The sequence below is a fragment of the Pipistrellus hanaki genome (assembly GCF_964339955.1).
Source record: "Pipistrellus hanaki genome assembly, chromosome: X".
In the NCBI taxonomy this organism is placed as follows: domain Eukaryota; kingdom Metazoa; phylum Chordata; class Mammalia; order Chiroptera; family Vespertilionidae; genus Pipistrellus; species Pipistrellus hanaki.
In genome coordinates this window covers 10,728,586-10,747,460 of record NC_140524.1, presented here as the reverse complement: position 1 = coordinate 10,747,460, position 18,875 = coordinate 10,728,586, and the positions used below count along the sequence as shown (strand labels likewise).

General features: G+C 42.8%; 1 pseudogene across 1 annotated transcript; it reads left to right on the top strand.

Annotated features, from left to right (window-relative positions):
- The first annotated feature begins 14,301 nt into the window (after nucleotides 1-14,301).
- LOC311615545 (mitotic spindle assembly checkpoint protein MAD2A-like) lies at nucleotides 14,302-15,368 on the top strand (annotated as a pseudogene). The gene is made up of 3 exons: nucleotides 14,302-14,523; nucleotides 14,768-14,817; nucleotides 15,047-15,368. The product of its transcript is annotated as a mitotic spindle assembly checkpoint protein MAD2A-like (transcript).
- Nucleotides 15,369-18,875: the final 3,507 nt, after the last annotated feature.

Below are 18,875 nucleotides of genomic sequence, written 5' to 3'. Positions count from 1 at the left end.
TGACAGCTGGCAACTTTGAGGAGCAGGTCATAAAAGGCACCTCTGCTTCCTCCTTCCTGGCTCGCTCCTTCTGGAAGAAGTCAGTCGCCATGTTGTGAGGGCACTCACAGTTCTATGAAGAGACTCCTTGAGGTTCTTCTCATTGGGCATGGCCAACTTCTGCACCTTCTTATGCTCTCACTCTGCATATTCACCAATGACTCCCAACCTTCCACTCGCCCACACAATATCCCAACCTCTCAGTATCTTTTAAAAAAAGATTTAAAAATTGATTTTAGAAACAGAGAAAGGGAGAGGCCAAGAGTGAGAGAAACATCGATATGAGAGCAGAACACGTATCAACTCTTCTGCACACCCTCTACTGGGGATCAAGCCTGAAACCCAGGCACGTGCTCTGACTGGGAATGGAACCAGCAACCTATCGATGCACGGGTCAGTGGCCAACCAACTGAGCCAACACTGGCCGGGGCCCAATCTCCCAGTTTCTTGACCTTACCTTCAAACACCTGGATCTCTCCTCAGCCCCCTCTTCTCACCGTTGTGCCTTCTAGACCTCTTCATCGTCCACAGAATTGCTCTGACATGTTCAGATCCAAATGCCAAGTCTCTGAGCATGCCCTTCAACCTGTTCCTTCTCCTATTCCAACTTCCTTCTTTCTACCACCTCTTCATTTTGAGCTCATAGAACTTTCCAGTCCCTACACCCTGCACCAAAGCTGTTAGGTCTCACTTAGCCTTTCTGTCTTCCGCAGCCCACGTAGGCCCTATAGCGTACCTATTCAACGTGCTCAAGTTTCCCCATTAGTGGAGGATTCGTGTAGGAATAAGGAAGACAGCTGCATTCGTCCGGGTTCTCCAAAGAAACAGAGCCAATAGGATGGGTGTATGTGGATGTGTGTGTAGAGATTTATTTATTTATTTATTTATTTCCTCCTCCCAGCTGCCGGCACCCGCTTCCCTCTGGCCCCTGGGACCCGGGCTTCCCTCCGGCCGCAGGCAGGCACCCGGGACCTGGACTTCCCTTACAGACCCGGCTTAGCTTCATCTGGAAGGTTGTCCGGAAGGATGTCTGGTCAAATTAGCATATTCCACTTTTATTATTATAGATTGGCTCATGTGACTATGGAGCCAAAGAAGTCCCAAGTTCTACTATCAGCAAGTAGGAAAAAAGCCAATGTCCCAGTTTAAGTAGTCAGGTAGGAGAGTTCTCTCTTACTCTGCCTCTTAAAAAAAAAAATCCTTATTGATTTCAGAGAGGAAGGAAGAGGGAGAGAGAGAAGCATCAACAATGAGAGAGAATCATTGATCGGCTGCCTACTGCAGGCCCTACACTGAGGATCAAGCCCGAAACCTGGGCATGTGCCCTTGACCGGAATTAAACCCTTCTGTCTTCAGGCCATGCTCTATCCACTGAGCCAAACCGGCTACGGCCTTACACTGCCTCTTTATTCTTTTCAGGTCTTCAATGGATTGAATGAACTTCACCCACACTAGGGAGGGCAATCTGCTTTACTCATTTTACTGATCCAAACATTAATCTTGTCTAAAACACCCTCGAAGACATACACAGACTGCTTCGTGGCCCAGTCAATTTGACACATAAAAATAATCTTCACAACAGTAACCTCAGACACATGGATAGCAACGCAGGCAGAATCAAACATTTGAGCTTTGGGGAGTTTGAAGCAGGTTTATCTGTTTGTTTTTTAAAGATATTTGTATTGATTTTTAGAAAGAGAGGAAGGGAGAGGAAGAGAGCGAAACATCAATTTGAGAGCATAATATCAATCAGCTGCCTCCTGCATGCCCTCTCTCAGGGAATCCAGCTGGCAACCTGGGCATGTGCCCTAACTGGGAATCAAATCAGCACTCAACCTTTCGGCGCACGGAACAACACCTGACCAACTGAGCCACACTGGCCAGGGCTAAACCATGTCTTTAAGAAGCTCTGGGGCCCTAACCAGTTTGGCTCAGTGGATAGAGCCTCAGCCTGTGGACTGAAAGGTCCCAGGTTCGATTCCGGTCAAGGGCATGTGCCTTGGTTTCGGGCACATCCCCAGTAGGAAGTGTGCAGGAGGCAGCTGATCGGTGTTTCTCTCTCATCAATGTTTCTAACTCTATCTCCCTCTCCCTTCCTCTCTGTAAAAAATGAACAAAATATATATATTTTTAAAAGAAGCTCCGGGGACCAGGTTTTCTTATTCACACCCTCAACCTCCCACCTCTGAACTATTATGATGAGACTCATTCCATGCTCCTGTTACCACCAACCAACTATATAATCCTCTCTTACTGTGTGTTTTCTTTTCCTTTTTCTAAAAATACATTTTTACTGGTTTCAGAGAGGAAGGGAGAGGAAGAGAGATATAGAAGCATCAATGATGAGAATCATTGATTGGCTGCCTCCTGCACACCCCCCACTGGGGATCGAGCCCACAACGCAGGCATGTGCTCTGACCGGGAATCGAACCGTGACCTCCTGGTTCATAGGTCAATGCTCAACCACTGAGCCACACCAGCCACGTGTGTCTGACTTTTCTCCATCTCTTTGCTTCTGCTTAATCTCCTTGGCCTTTAATCCTTAGTGATAATTGCATACTCGCCACACTTTTGGTTTCTAATCTCTCTGCAGTTTAAGTACCCGTGAGAAAGAAGCTTATTGGCCTAAATACTCACTATCTCTACCTGACAAGAGCTTTCGTGTCAGCTAACCTGGGTAGGGAACTGACCAGGATTTAGACTGGCTGTTCTCGTCCAGGTACTTGCTCCTGGTCCAGGCAGTTGAGGACAAGGTTGGATGGGCTCTGTGACGTACCAAGTAGCCATCTGTTGTGGACTGAATTTTGTGTGTCCCCCGCACCCCCAAAGAAAGCATATGTTGAAGCCCTAGATCCCCATGTGACTGTATTTGAAGCTGGGGCCTCTAACAAAGTAATTACGGTTAAATGAAGTCATAAGTGTGGGGCTCTGATTTGATAGGATTCGTGTGTTCTTCTAACAATGGTTCCCAAACTTCTCTCATGATGAGAATCACCTGGTGGAGTTGTTAAACTACAGATTCCTGAATCCCAACTAAGAAGTGCTAAACTAGAATTTTTGGGAACATATAGGTCAAAGTGTATACTTAACTAGTGCTCCAAGACAGATATTTGAACAGAATTGCCCATTTGACTTCTCTTTTGTTGTTTTTGTTTCTTAATCCTCTTCTGAGGATATTTTTTTCCATTAATTTTTAGAGAGAGTGGATGGGAAAAGTGGAGAGAGAGAGAGAGAGAGAGAGAGAGAGAGAGAGAGAGAGAGAGAGAGAGAGAGAGAGAGAGAGAGAGAGAGATGTGAGAGACACATCTATTGGTTGCCTCCCAACCAGCCATGACCCAGACCAGGGACTGAACCTGCAACCCAGGTATGTGCCCTTGATCCAAAATTGAACCTGTGACCCTTCGGTGCACAGGCCAAAGCTCTAACCACTGCGCCACACCCACCAGGGCCCATTTGACTTCTCTGCCCTCCCTTGCAGCTGCATAAAGTGCTGCCAGAGAAAACCACGTGAGTATGGAGACAGGTATCACTAGGCTCCAAGCAAGCTGGCTTGTGAGAACCACAGTCCTGCCACGTGACCCCAGCCTGCCTCCCTCTCTTTCCACTCAGTTGCTCTTCCGGACTTTCTCCACATACTGTTGACTTGGAAACCAAGAGGCCCGATTAAACCCATGAGTTTACTTTCTCTTCTTCCTGAAACCTCACGAAAATGACATTAAATGACTTTTTAAAAGCAAAAATTCCCAAGGGCAAAAATAACGAGATGAGATAACAGCAGCAAGATTGTGCTAGCTGAGCAGTAACCACTGTAGCAAATCCAAGGAAGCTGGGGGCAGTGGGGACAGCTGAGCAGCAGCTGAATTCTCATGGCAGAGCTCACGCATGGCTTACAAACCAGCAAAGGAAATGGGAGTGAGTGTAAAGCTGCAGCTGAAAATCTGCTTCAGACGCAGTTAGAGCCCGGCTAGCACAGCTCAGTGGTTGTGCGCCGACCTAGGAACCAGGAGGTTAGGGTTCGATTCCCAGTCAAGACACAAGCATAGGTTTCAGGTTTGATCCCCAGTGAGGGGTGTGCAGGAGGCAGTCAATCAATGATTCTCTCTCATTATTGATGTTTCTGTCTCTATCTCCCTTCCTCTCTGAAAGAGATTAGGGAACACAAAGAACAGCTTTAGGGGTTCCACACTGAAAACACGGAGACTAAATAAATATTTACTTACTGTATGCGGAGCATTCTTGCCCTACACAGCTCACTGAGTGCTGACTGCCAGCCTAGGAATTAGACTGAAGCTCTTTCTCTGGCCTGCTTGACCATTCCAAGAGGAAAGAATTAAAGACAGTAACATTGGGCCTGGCCAGGGTGGCTCAGTGACTGAGCGTTGACTCATGAACCGGGAGGTCACGGTTCAATTCCCGGTCAGGGCACATGCCCAGATTGCAGGCTTGATCCCAGATAGGAGGCAGCCAATCAATGATTCTCTCTCATCATTGATGTCTCTCTCTCTCTCTCTCTCTCTCTCTCTCTCTCTCTCTCTCTCTCTCTCCCTCCTTCCTCTCTGAAATCAATAAAAATATTTTTAAACAGGGTAACATTGGAATTCCCCACTAAAACAGCCTACTAGTAGGTACATCACCCTAAAATGAAACCCATAATTGACAAGCACACTCCCCCCAATAAGCTTTTTAGTGTCTCATTCTTAAATGTGAGACACCAACCAAAGATCACTAGACATCAGAGAAAGACTGTCACACCAAAACATAAAAGATAGCCCTGGCTGGTTTGGCTCAGTGGATAGAGTCAGCCTGAAGACTGAAGGGTCCCGGATTTGATTTGGGTCCAGGGCATATGCCTAAGGTGTGGGCTCAATCCCTTGTTGGGGGCGTGCAGGAGTCAGCTGATCAATGATTCTCTCTCATCATTGATGTTTCTGTCTCTCTCTCTCACTCTCCCTTCCTGCTCTAAAATCAGTAAAAAAAAAACCATTTTTTAAAAAACATAAAAGATAGAGATCAAACTGAAATCTGTTTGAAAATCTGTGGGAAACAATATTATGACGGAAAAGAAATATTTTCTTTTTTAAATATATGTTTTAATTATTTATTTATTTATTTATTTATTTATTTATTTATTTATTTCAGAGAGGAAAGGTGAGGGAGAGTTAGAAACATCAATGATGAGAGAATAACATCCATCAGCTTCCTCCTACATGCCCCTCACCAGGGATCAAGCCCACAAGCTGGGAATGTGCCCTGACCAGGAATTGAACCATGACCTTCCGGCTCATAGGTTGATGCTCAACCACTGAGCCACTCCAGCTGGGCACGAACTAGTTTTTTAAATATATTGTATTGATTTTTTACAGAAAGAAAGGGAGAGGGAGAGGGATAAAGAGTTAGAGACATCGATGATAGAGAAACATCAATCAGCTGCTTCCTACACACTCCCTACTGGGGATGTGCCCACAACTAAGGTACATGCCCTTGACCTGAATCAAACCTGGGACCCTTCAGTCCTCAGGCCGACCTCTATCCACTGAGCCAAACCAGCTAGGGCAAGAAATATTTTCTTTAAAACTCCTAAACTTCCAAACAGAGATAATAGAATGTGACTATCCATGAAAAAAGAACAGGGTGCTGTAAAAAGGAACATTTCAGAGAACAAACAACTTCTGTGGTGACATAAATTAAAAGGCAGTAGATTGACATTTTGTTTCTGCCTAGGATACAAGAACTGGCCAGATAGTGTCACTTCCACCCTAGCTACAAGAAGCTAGATAACCATCCAGGCCGGTTTGGTCAGTGGTTAGAGCACTGACCCACGGGCACTGTGGGTTCGATTCTGCATCCTCATCTGTTATGTGCAGGAGGCAACCAGTAGATGTGTCTCTCTCACATAGATGTTTCTCCCTTTGTCTTTCTATCACTCTATCTCACTCTCTTCCCCTCCTCCCTCCCTTCTACTCTCTCTCTAAAGATTAATGGAAAATATATCCATGGGCCCTGACTGGTTTGATGTGGGCGCTCCTGAGACCCATGTTCATAGATCTACTGAAGTCTAAGGGTGACGTAGAACTAAGATCCCCCAGGTACTCGGATCACAAGTTCTACTAAAGAGATGGCTCGAACCCTACCTTGAAATACTCTGAAATCTGCCGGGACCGGTTTGGCTCAGTGGATAGAGCGTTGGCCTGCGGACTGAAAGGTCCCGGGTTCGATTCTGGTCAAGGGCATGTACCTTGGTTGTGGGCGCATCCCCAGTGGGGGGTGTGCAAGAGGCAGCTGATCGATGATTCTCTCTCATCGATGTTTCTAACTCTCTATCCCTCTCTCTTCCTCTCTGTGAAAAATCAATAAAATATATATTTTTTAAAAAGAAATACTCTAAAATCTATAGGGAACTGAATCTATAATAGCTAAATCATTAAGAAATCTCAGACACAGCTTAATTGCATACCAAATTGACTCAAAAACACCCTCTCCTCCCCACACCGCCCCCCCAACACATACACACGTGTACACACACACACACACACACACACACACACACATACTAACAGCTTAACAAAAGAAGAAATATGTCCCTTTGGGGAGGCATACATGTTATGATACTCATGTAGTCATGCACTTTGTATTAATATATTAGAAATCAACAGATGTGTTTTGTACTTTTTATACTGTTGGATACTTACTTATACTCACACTTTTACTAGGTTATTGAATAAATTTAGTCTTATTAGAAAAATAAATAAAAAATAAATGTTATGGCCGAAACCAGTTTGGCTCAGTGGATAGAGCCTCAGCCTGCAGACTGAAAGGTCCCGGGTTCGATTCCAGTCAAGGGAATGTACCTTGGTTGCGGGCACATCCCCAGTGGGGGGTGTGCAGGAGGCAGCTGATCAATGTTTCTCTCTCATCGATGTTTCTGGCTCTCTATCCCTCTCTCTTCCTCTCTGTAAAAAATCAATAAATATATATTTTTAAAAACAAAATTAAAAAAAATGTTATGATACTCCGTATTGTTCTATTACATATAATGTCTGGCATTCAATTAAAAAAATTAAGACACATGTGAAAAATCAAGGAACTATGACCCATCATAAAGAGAAAAAATCATCACCCTGGCGGGTGTGGCTCTGTGGGTGGAATGCCGTCCCATACACTGAGAGGTTGCTGGTTTGATTCCCGATCAAGGCACATACCTGGGTTTTGAGTTTGATCCCTGGTCAGGGAGTGGACAGGAGGTGGCCCCTTGATATCTCTCTCTCACATTGATTTCTCTCTCTCTCTCTCTCTCTCTCTCTCTCTCTCTCTCTTTCTCTCTCTCTCTCTCTTTTTCCCTCCCTCCCTCTCTCCCTCCCTTCCTCTACTAGTATCTCTAAAACCAATAAACAGATCCTCAAGTGAGGATTTAAAAAAATTAAGAAAAAATAAAGTTGCATCCCCAGATGAGAATAAAGAATTCATTGTCAATTTTAAAAAGGCTAAATTATTTAGATATAAGAGGAATTATACCAGGCTGAAGAAAAGAGTGCAAAATATCACTAAGAATAAATATATATATATATGATTATTTACTGTTTTGGAGCAATTTGTTATTATAAAATAACAGTATAATGTGGATTACTTTTTGCATATTGGATATAAAAATAATTTTATGTCATATGTAAAAATATTGTATGACAACCAGAACACAAAGAGTGGGACCGTTGCAATTGCAATACTGTTATAACATTCTTTTTTTAAAAAAATATATTTTATTGATTTTCCACAGAGAAGAAGAGAGATGGATAGAGAGTTAGAAATGTCGATGAGAGAGAAACATCGACCAGCTGCCTCTTGCACACCCCCTACTGGGGATGTGCCCACAACCAGCGTACATGCCCCTGACCGGAATCGAACCTGGGACCTTTCAGTCCGCAGACCGACGCTCTATCCACTGAGCCAAACCGGTTTCGGCTGTTGTAACATTCTTATACTGTTCATCAAATTGTAGAATATTTCTTTGAAGCTAGAATGTGCTAAATTAAAGAAACGTAACCTCTAGAGAAACAATTTAAAAATAGCACAAAAAGATTTATATCTAATAAGTCAACAAAGAACACCAAGTACTACAGAATCCTATTTTCCCCCTCAAAAAAGGCAGAAAAGGAGAAATAGAAGAAAAAATTAATAGAACAAATAGAAGCCACACATGAGTTGGTAGACTTAAACCCAAAGATATCCATGATTATATTAAATATAAATGGACTAAAACTCTATCCTAGTTATTTTTGTTGCATAACAAATTGCTCCATGCTCAGCCTGCATGGCTCAGTGGTTGAGCATCGGCCTATGAACCGGGAGGTCACAGTTCGATTCCTGGTCAATGCACATGCCCAGGTTGCAGGCTATATCCCCAATATGGGGCATGCAGGAGGCAACCAATCAATGATTCTCTCTCATCATTGATGTTTCTATCTCTCTCTCCCTCTCCCTTTCTCTCCAAAATAAATTTAAAAATATATATTTAAAAAAATAACAAATTGCCGAAACCAGTTTGGCTCAGTGGTGTTGGCCTGCGGACTGAGAGGTCCCAAGTTCAATTCCGGTCAATGGCATGTACATTGGTTGCGGGCACATCCCCAGTAGGGGGTGTGCAGGATGCAGCTGGTCCATGTTTCTCTCTCATCGATGTTTCTGGCTCTCTATCCCTCTCCCTTCCTCTCTGTGAAAAATCAATAAAATATATTTTAAAATAATAATAAAATTAAAAATAACAAATTGCTCCAACATTTGGTGTTTTAAAATAAGTACAATAATGTTCTTACTGCTCATGTTTCTATAAGTATATATATACATGCGAAAGGCATTTCTCAAAAAGCTAAACAGGATTACCCTGTGATCCTGCAATTCTACTCTAGGTATATCTTCAAAAGAATTGAAAACAGGGATTCAAATAGATACTGTATGTATACCAATGTTCATCGAAGCATTAGTCACAATAGCCAAAAGGTGGAAACAACCCAAATGCCCATCAACTGATGAATAGATAAACGCAGTATAGCCATACAATAGAGTATTATTCACTAATAAAAGGGAATGAAGTCTGGATATATACCACAATATGGAGGAACCTTGGAAACATTGTGAAAAAGGCAGACATGAGAGGATAAATATCGTATGATTCTATATGAAATAGCTAGAATAGGCAAATTCATAGAGACAGAAAATAGATTAGAGATTACTAGAAGCTGAGGAGAATGGAAAGTTATTTCTTAGTAGGTACAAAAAATGTTTTGAAAAAATGAAACAGATCAAGGTGGTGATTGTATAACATTGGGAATATATTGTAGTTAGTGACACTGAATTATGCACTTGAAATTATATATACATGTACACACACACACACACACACACACAGGGAGGGACAAACTTAAGTTTTACAATTATTTTGTATGAAAAATAATACCAATCAGAAAGGACATATGCACCCCTATGTTCATAGCAGCACTATTTACCATAGCTAAAATTTAGAAACAGCCTAAGTGCCCATCAGCAGATGAGTGGGTTATAAAACCGTGGTACACTACGGTGGAATACTATGCTGCTGTGAAAAAGGAGTTCTTACAATTCACAACAGCATGGATGGAACTGGAGAGCATTATCCTAAGTGAAATAAGCCAGTCAGAAGAGATAAATACCACATGATCTCACTCATTTGTGGAATATAATGAACCACATAAACTGATGAACAAAAATAAATACAGAGCCGAAACCGGTTTGGCTCAGTGGATAGAGCGTCGGCCTGCAGACTGAAAGGTCCCAGGTTCGATTCCGGTCAAGGGCATGTACATTGGTTACAGGCACATCCCCAAGTAGAAGGTGTGCAAGAGGCAGTGGTCAATGTTTCTCTCTCATCGATGTTTCTAGCTCTCTATCTCTCTCCCTTCTCTCTGTAAAAAAATCAATAAAATATATTGTTTGAAAAATAATAAATAAATAAATAAATAAAATACAGAGACACAGAAGCTTGGAACAGACTGTCAAACCTCAGATGGAAGACAGGGGAGAGGAAGGGGTAAGAGAGAACCAAAGGACTTGTAGGCATGCATATAAGCATAACCAATGGACACAGACACTGGGGGATGGGGTGAGGACATTGCTGGGGGGTGGGAATGGCCAGGAAGAGGTCGATGGGAGGGGAAAAGGAGACTTATGTAATACTTTAAACAATAAAGAATTTACATTTAAAATAATAATAATAATAATAATAATAATAATAATACAATAGCCCTAGCTGGTTTGGCTCAGTGGATAGTGACGGCCTGTGGACTGAAAGACCCCGGTTTCGATTCCAGTCAAGGCCACATGCCCAGGTTGCAGGCTCGATCCTCAGTAGGGGGTGAGCAGGAGGCAGCCAATCAATGATTCTCTCTCATCATTGATGCTTCTGTCTCTCCCTCTCCCTCCCCTTCTCCCTCTCCTTTCCTCTCTGAATCAATAAAAAAAAATTAAATAATTTAATTAATAAAATTATTGTTTTTCAATAATAATATAAGAATAAGCTGTGTTTAGTGTGCTCAGATCTGTAAATCTACTTTGCCCCACCCTGTATATAAGAATGTGGGGGCCCTATCTGGTTTGGCTCAGTGGATAGAGCGTTGGCCTGCAGATTGAAGGGCCCCAGGTTCGATTCCAGTCAAGGGCATGTACCTTGGTTGTAGGCACGTTCCCAGTGGGGGGTGTGCAGGAGGCAGCTGATCGGTGTTTCTCTCTCATTGATGTTTCTAGCTCTCTATTCCTCTCCCTTCCTCTCTGTAAAAAAAAAAAAATCAATAAAATATGTATTTTTTTTAAAAAAAGAATTATCTTGCCGAAACCGGTTTGGCTCAGTGGATAGAGCGTCAGCCTGCAGACTGAAAGATCCCAGGTTCGATTCTGGTCAAGGGCATGTGCCTTGGTTGTGGGCACATCCCCAATAGGGGGTGTGCACGAGGCAGCTGATCGATGATTCTCTCTCATCGATGTTTCTCTCTATCCCTCTCTCTTCCTCTCTGCAGAAAATCAATAAAATATATTATTTTAAAAAGAAGAAAAAAGGTACATATCTATAAATAAATAAGAATTCTCTGAAAAAAATAAATCTGGGGAGGGCTCGGCTGGGCAGCTCTGGCTGATGGTCAGACAGGGGTTGAAGCGGTAGCAGTGGTCTGCCATCTCTCTCTGTGTGTCTCAGAGTCCTTCCCTGTTTTCTCCATGAGGGCTGGCTAGTTTGGGCTTCTTCCCAGCAGGGCAGCCTCAGGGAGACTGGACTTGCTGGTGGGGGTGGGGCTGCTCAAGGCTGGAAGAGGGAGAGCGAGTATCCCTGCTAACAGGGCAGAAAGCGCGTTGCCTGTTCTGACCCAGCCTCGGAAATCAAGCGGCGTCACTCTGACCGCATTATGTTGATTCAAAGCAAGTCACAAGCCTCCCCAGATCACAGGGGGCGGGCTCAGTTCCACCACTTGATGGGAACATGGCAAGCTTCCAGAGGAGCATGTGGGATGGGAGATATTGTTGGGGCTACCTTTGCAAAACACAATCTGCCGCACACGCCGGTGAAAAAGGCTAGAGACTGCCAGGCTCGATAAAATAGCTATATGTTATTTACAAGGAGCGCGCTTGAAGCATAAAGACACAGACAAGCTGAACATAAAACGGGGGTTAACGATATACGACGCAAACGCTGAGCAGGAGAAAGCTTGTATGGCTATATTCATATCGGAGTGGAATTCAAGACAAAGAGTATTAGCAGAAATAAAGAGGGACGCTTCACAATGGAAAAGGGACAACTAATCAGGAAGACATCATCATTTTACAATAAATCTGTAAGCAGCTAATAGCAAAGCCACCGAATACATGGCACAAAAGTGGACAGAGTTCTAGAAACAGACAAATCTTCAAACAGAGCCGCAGACTTTAACAACCCTTTTCAGTAATTGATAAAAACAAATAGGGAGCCCAGCCGGTGTTGCTCAGTGGTTGAGCACAGACCTATGAACCAGGAGGTCGCAGTTTGATTCCTGGTCAGGGCACATGCCCAGGTTAGGGGCTCAGTCTCCAGTGGAGAGCATGTAGAAGGCAGCCAATCCATGATTCTCTCTAATCGTGGATGTTTGTAGCTCTCTCTCCTCCCTTCCTCTCTAAAATCAGTAATAATATATATATATATATATATATATATATATATATATATATATATATATATATATATTTTTTTTTTTTTTTAATAATAGGGAAAACTATGCCATAACCAGTTTGGCTCAGTGGATAGAGTGTCAACCTGCAGACTGAAGGGTCCCAGGTTCGATTCCGGTCAAGGGCATATACCTTGGTTGGAGGCACATCCCCAGTGGGGGTGGGGGGGTGCAGGAGACAGCTGATAGATGTTTCTCTCTCATCAATGTTTCTAACTCTCTATCCCTCTCCCTTCATCTCTGTAAAAATTCAATAAAATAAAAAAATTATAATAGGGCCGAAACCGGTTTGGCTCAGTGGTAGAGCGGTCTGCGGACTGAAAGGTCCCGGGTTCGATTCTGGTCAAGGACATGTACCTTGGTTGCAGGCACATCCCCAGTAGGGAGTGTGCAGGAGGCAGCTGATCGATGACTCTCTGTCATTGATGTTTCTAACTCTCCCTTCCTCTCTGTAAAAAATCAATAAAATATATATTTTTTAAATTATAATAAGGAAAACTCAGTAAGATATATTTGACCATCAACTCTCAACAATATCAACCCAAGTGACCTACTTGATCTTTTTAGAATCCTACACCCAGCAACAAGAGAATACACATTCTTGTCAAGTACACTCACCAACATAGATAACATTCAGAGCAGAACAAGCCTCAATAAATTACGAAGGAGAGAAATCACACAACATAGAATTTCTGACCACAGTGCTATTGAATTTTAAATCAATAAAAAAATGATTTCTAGGAAATTTCTAAATATGTGGAATTGAAAAAAAATAGACTTCGAAATAACCCATGGATCAAAGAAAAAAATCCCAAGTTAAATTAGGAAATATATTTATTTTACTTTTTTTAAAAATTGTCTGTCTTTAAAACAAAACTAGAATGTTATTCCCCTTAAAATGTACAGCATTCGAAATGCTCTGTAATGATTAAAAAAAAACACACATGCAAAGTGCCACAATGTAAATTTTCACAATTTTCCAGTAAAATGACATTTCTGGATCAAAAATTACCATTACAGACCCCTTAATCCAGGGGTGGGAAAACTTTTTCCCCACCAAGGGCCATTTGTATATTTATAACATCATTCACGGGCCATATAAAATTATCCACTTAAAAATTAGGCTGCTATATTTGGTCAAACATTTCATTAACTCACCCCTAATGCCTTGGCAGGGCCGGACCAAATATTTCACGGGCCGTATACGGCCCTCCAGCCAGATGTTCCCCACCCCTGCTTTAATCAAATGCTTATTTTCTGTTTCTAACATTACAATTTGCTGTAATTCATATCTAAATAAGCTTTTAAAAAAATTTTGTTTGTTTAATCCTTACCTGAGGATATTTTCCCATTGATTTTTAGAGAGAGTGGCAGGGAGGGTGAGAGACAGAGAGACAGAAACAGCAAAGTGAGAGAGACACATTGTTTGGTTGCCTCCCACACGCATCCCTAGCAGAGCCTGGGATCAAGCCTGCAACTGAGGTATGTGCCCTTAACCAGATATGAACGCAGGACCCTTCAGTCCGAGGGCTGACTCTCTAACCATTGAGCCAAACCAACTAAGCCCAAGTAAGCTTTAGACGCTGACCTCATATAGGTAGTTAGGTCCTTATGTCAAAGAGATCATTCAGCCACCACACTTGAGTGAACAATGCTCAGTGTTACTTGAAAAATATCAAGTACATATGGGCCCTGCAAATTTGTCTCAGCTGGTAGAACATCGGCCCATGGACTGAAGGGTCCCAGGTTCGATTCCGGTCAAGGGCACGTACCTCGGTTGTAGGCTTTATCCCGAAAAAATCCATGGAAAAAATGTCTTTAGTGTGGCTGACAAAAATAAAATAAGATACAGGTGTGTTGGAGATTATTTTAGATTACAAGCGACTCAAAAATAAAACCAAATGCAATGTGTGGACTTCGTTGGACAATGGTTTGAACACACCAGCTGTAAAAAGACATTTTAAAAAATCAAATGCATATGAGTTAGCGGCGAGCCCTGCGGTCAGTCACCCTGTGTGGTGGACGCGGCTAAGGCTGTGGGCCTGGCATGGCTAGGCAGCTCTCCAGGCAGCAGGAGAGCACCAAAATCTTGGCTGAGTTCTTCTCATTTGGCATCAACAGCATTTTATATCGGCGTGGCATCTGGAACCTTTATCTCGTGCAGAAATATGGGCCCACCTTGCTTGTAATTACTGATTCTGAGCTCATGAAATAACTCAATAATTTGGTGGAACGACTAAAAGACTGGTTATACAAGTGTTCAGTTAATGTATTTATATCTTAAAATATATTTTTATAGATTTCAGAGAGAGGAAGGGGGAGGGAGAGATAGAAACATCAATGATGAGAGAGAATGATTGATTGATCGGCTGCCTCCTGCACACTCCCTCTTGGGGACTGAGCCCACAATCCAGACATGTGGCCTGACCGGGAATCGAACTGTGACCTCCTGGTTCATAGGTCGATGTTCAGCCACTGAGCCACGCTGGCCTGGTAACAACTATTCTGTTTAGAAACCAGTGGTAGTCATCACGAATATTGAAAGTGGGAAGGCCCTTGAAAGATGACAGTTTGGCCCTGGCCGGTTTGGCTCAGTGGATAGAGCATTGGCCTGAGGACTCAAGGGTCCCAGCCAAAGGCATGTACCATGGTTTCAGGCACATCCCCAGTAGGGGGTGTGCAGGAGGCAGCTGATTGATGTTTCTCTCTCATCGATGTTTCTAACTCTCTATTCCTCTACCTTTCTCTCTGTAAATAAAAATCAATAAAATATATTTTTTTAAATAAGAAAGATGGCAGTTTGATATTGAGTGTGACAAGGCTGTCACAGATGATAGTCTACCCATAGTCTACTCAGAAATCCCCTCATTGGCACAGATCACAGCTACAGTGCCATTTCTGCCACGGTTGGAAGTTTCTTATTCATTTGACCTGCTGATCTATACAGAAAAAGATTTGCTTGCATCTGAAGAATGGGAAGAGTTCATTACCAAATTCGTTACCAATTCTGAGCAAGTGCGACTGCGTTCCTTCACTACTACAACCCACAAAGCAAAAGGCGTGGTGGGCCAAAACCGGTTTGGCTCAGTGGTAGAGTGTCGGTCTGCGGACTGAAAGGTCCCAGGTTCAATTCCGGTCAAGGGCATGTACGTTGGTTGCGGGCACATCCCCGGTAGGGGGTGTGCAAGAGGCAGCTGGTCGATGTTTCTCTCTCATCGACGTTTCTAGCTCTCTAGCTCTCTCCCTTCCTCTCTGTAAAAAAATCAATAAAATATATATTTTTTAAAAACGTGATGGCCGACAAAACCCTGTCCGTGGAGATGATATGAGAGCAAGCATGGAATTCCGCAATGTGTGTTTCCCGAAACCAAGGCGACCATAGTTCATGCTTTATTTCATTGATTAATTTTTAGTTTTCCCCAATAATACACAATTTAATAGCATATGTACTACATAATCAGATTTTCCATCTTTCACAGCACATTGACAGAGTTACTAGGAAAACTGGACTGCCGCCACAAAGATGTCACAGATGCACAAAATTCTGACAGGGAGAGCCAAGATGAAGGACTGGTTTTCTTTAGGAACCAATTCTACCAAAAGCACGTGAACAGAAGTAATTTAAAATGTTCAGGACACGGCAAACGCACGACTGACTCCAAATTGCCATTTCGTATGCTTTGTATTCTAGGATATAAAAACTACCCCCACCTATGGAATGCTAAGCTGACACCCAAGACAATCAAAGTCTCCCATATTCAATGTCCCACTATTTTCTGGTTGTGCCAAAAAATAAACAGCCAGCAAATGATTTCACCTCTTAACAAAAAGCATTTATATATATATTTTTTAAAGTGGTAGGAAAGATTTTATTTTATTTTTTATTTTTATTTTTATTTTTAAAATATATTTTATTGATTTTTTACAGAGAGGAAGGGAGAGAGATAGAGAGCTAGAAATGTCGAGGAGAGAGAAACATCGACTAGCTGCCTCCTGCACATCCCCTACTGGGGATGTGCCCGCAATCAATGTACATGCCCTTGACCGGAATTGAACCTGGGACCCTTCAGTCCACAGATCAATGCTCTACCACAGAGCCAAACCGGTTTCGGCAGCATTTATATTTTTTTAAAAAAATATGATAAAGTGGAGTTCCCTTCTTCTTAAAAATGTTTCTAGAGCTACTAAAAAACTTGCATTTGCAAAATAGTTGATAAAACTATTCCTCTGGATTGTCCAAGAAGGAAGACAGGGACCACTGTGAGACAAAGGCAGGTGACATTCATCAGACTTGGCTGCTTTTTCTCCTGCTTTTTCTGAGGCTGGACTCTCCTCGTGTTCAGTTCTCCATTTTCCACAAGTAGATCTTCTTTTTTTTTTTCTTTCTTTTTAAAAAAATATATTTTATTGATTTTCTACAGAGAGGAAGGGAGAGAGATAGAGAGTTAGAAACATCGATGAGAGAGAGTCATCGATCAGCTGCCTCTTGCACACCCCCCACTGGGGATGTGCCCGCAACCAAGGTACATGCCCTTGACCGGAATCGAACCTGGGACCCTTCAGTCCCCAAGCCGACGCTCTATCCATTGAGCCAAACCGGTTTCAGCCTTAAAAAAAAAATTATATATATATAATTGATATTTTTACAAAGAGGAAGGGAGAGGGATAGTTAGAAATGTCGATGAGAGAGAAACATCCATCAGTTGCCTCCTGCACACACCCCACGGGATGTGCCCACAACCAAGGTACATGCCCTTGACCGGAATCGAACCCAGGACCCTTCAGACCGAAGGCTGATGCTCTATCCACTGAGCAAAACCGGCCAGGGCGTAGATCTTCTTTAGGTTCCTGGTCAGCCACGTCGGCCTGCTTTCCCTTCTCCCCTTCTCCCCTTCTCCCTTTCCTTTGCACTTTTTTGTCTGCAGATTTATCCTTTCCTGCTGCCATTTTGGGCTTCGTTTCCACTTTTGCAGGAGCAGGTTTGGCTGACAAGCTGGCCCACCTCCTCTTGGGCTCCTCCTTAGCCGCCCCCTCCACAGAGCTGACCTTGCTCTTGGGCACTGTGAACCTGGGCTGCCTGGCCGATGCCGAGTCTCCAGCTGCCCAAGCTCCATTTATTAATTCTTAGATGAGGAAAACTTCACATTATACTTTTCTCAACTGTATACACTGAGTGGCCAGATTATTATGATCTCTGAATACACAATAGTCTGGCCACTCAGTGTGTATACATATATATTTGAGGCCCAGAGCATGAATTCGTGCATGGGTGGGGCCTGGCCAGCCTGGCCAGGGGAGGGGACATAGGTGGTTGGCCAGCCTGCCTGCTGGTCGAACTCCTGGTCGAGGTGACAATTTGCATATTAGCCTTTTATTATATAGGATATACACTGAGTGGCCAGATTATTGTGTGTTCAGAGAGCATAATAATCTGGCCACTCAGTGTATATTGTTCCATTTTTTGGTATCTGACTTTCCCTAGAGTTGCCGTAATTTTTTGCACATGGTTCAAAGGGAACCAGCAGATTACATCAGCACTGTAAAGTCAATTCCTTTGAAGGTGGCACCTGGAGATAGAAAACTTTTGCTATAAAGCTAAACGCCTTCCTAAATCAGACCTTTTTGTCAAGTAGCTTGACTCAGAATATAGGTAAATATGAAACACAGCAAAAGAAGTCTAGCCTGGCTGGCATGGTTTAGTGGTTGAGCGTTGACCTATGAACCAGGAGGTCACGGTTTGATTCCTAGTCAGGGCACATGCCCAGGTTGTGGGCTCAATCCCCAGTGTGGGGCGTGCATGAGGCAGCTGATCAAACAATTCTCTCTCATCATTAATGTTTCTGTCTCTCTATCCCTCTCCCTTCGTCTCTGAAATCAATAATCTTTTTAAAAAATATTGCTGAGAGAAATGAAAGAAGCTTACATAAATGGAGACAAATAGCCTATTCATGGGTTGAAAGACTCATTATGGTTAAGATGTCAATTTTCCCCACACTTATCTATGGAGTTAATGTAATGGTAATTAAAATCCAGCTCTTTTTTTGTAGAAACTGACAAGCTGATGTTCAAATCTACATGGAAATGCAAATTACCTAGACTAACCAAAATGATTTTGAGAAAGAACAGAGTTGAAGAATTTATACTATCTGGGTTCAAGACTTACTATAAACCTGCAGTGATCAAGATAGGTATTGGCATAAGGATAGGATAGACAGTGGAACAGAATTGAGAGGCCAGAAATAGACCCACACACAGTTTGTGGCACAGGTAATAAGATAATTCAATGAGGAAAGGACAGTCTTTTGAACAAATGGTGCTGGAACAACTGGTTATTTGCATGCAAAGGAAAGAACCCAACCCTAGCCAGTTTGGCTCAGTGGATAGAGCGTCAGCCTGCAGACTGAAGGGTCTTGGGTTCCATTCTGGTCAAGGGCACATGCCTGGGTTGCAGGCTCAATCCCCAGTGTGGGGCATGCCCAAGGCAGCCAATCAATGATTCTCATCATTGTTTCTCTCTCCCTCTCTCTCTCTCTCTCTCTCTCTCTCTCTCTCTCTCTCTCTCTCTAGCTCTTGCTCTCCCTTCTGTCTGAAATCAATAAAAATGTATTAAAAAAAAAACTT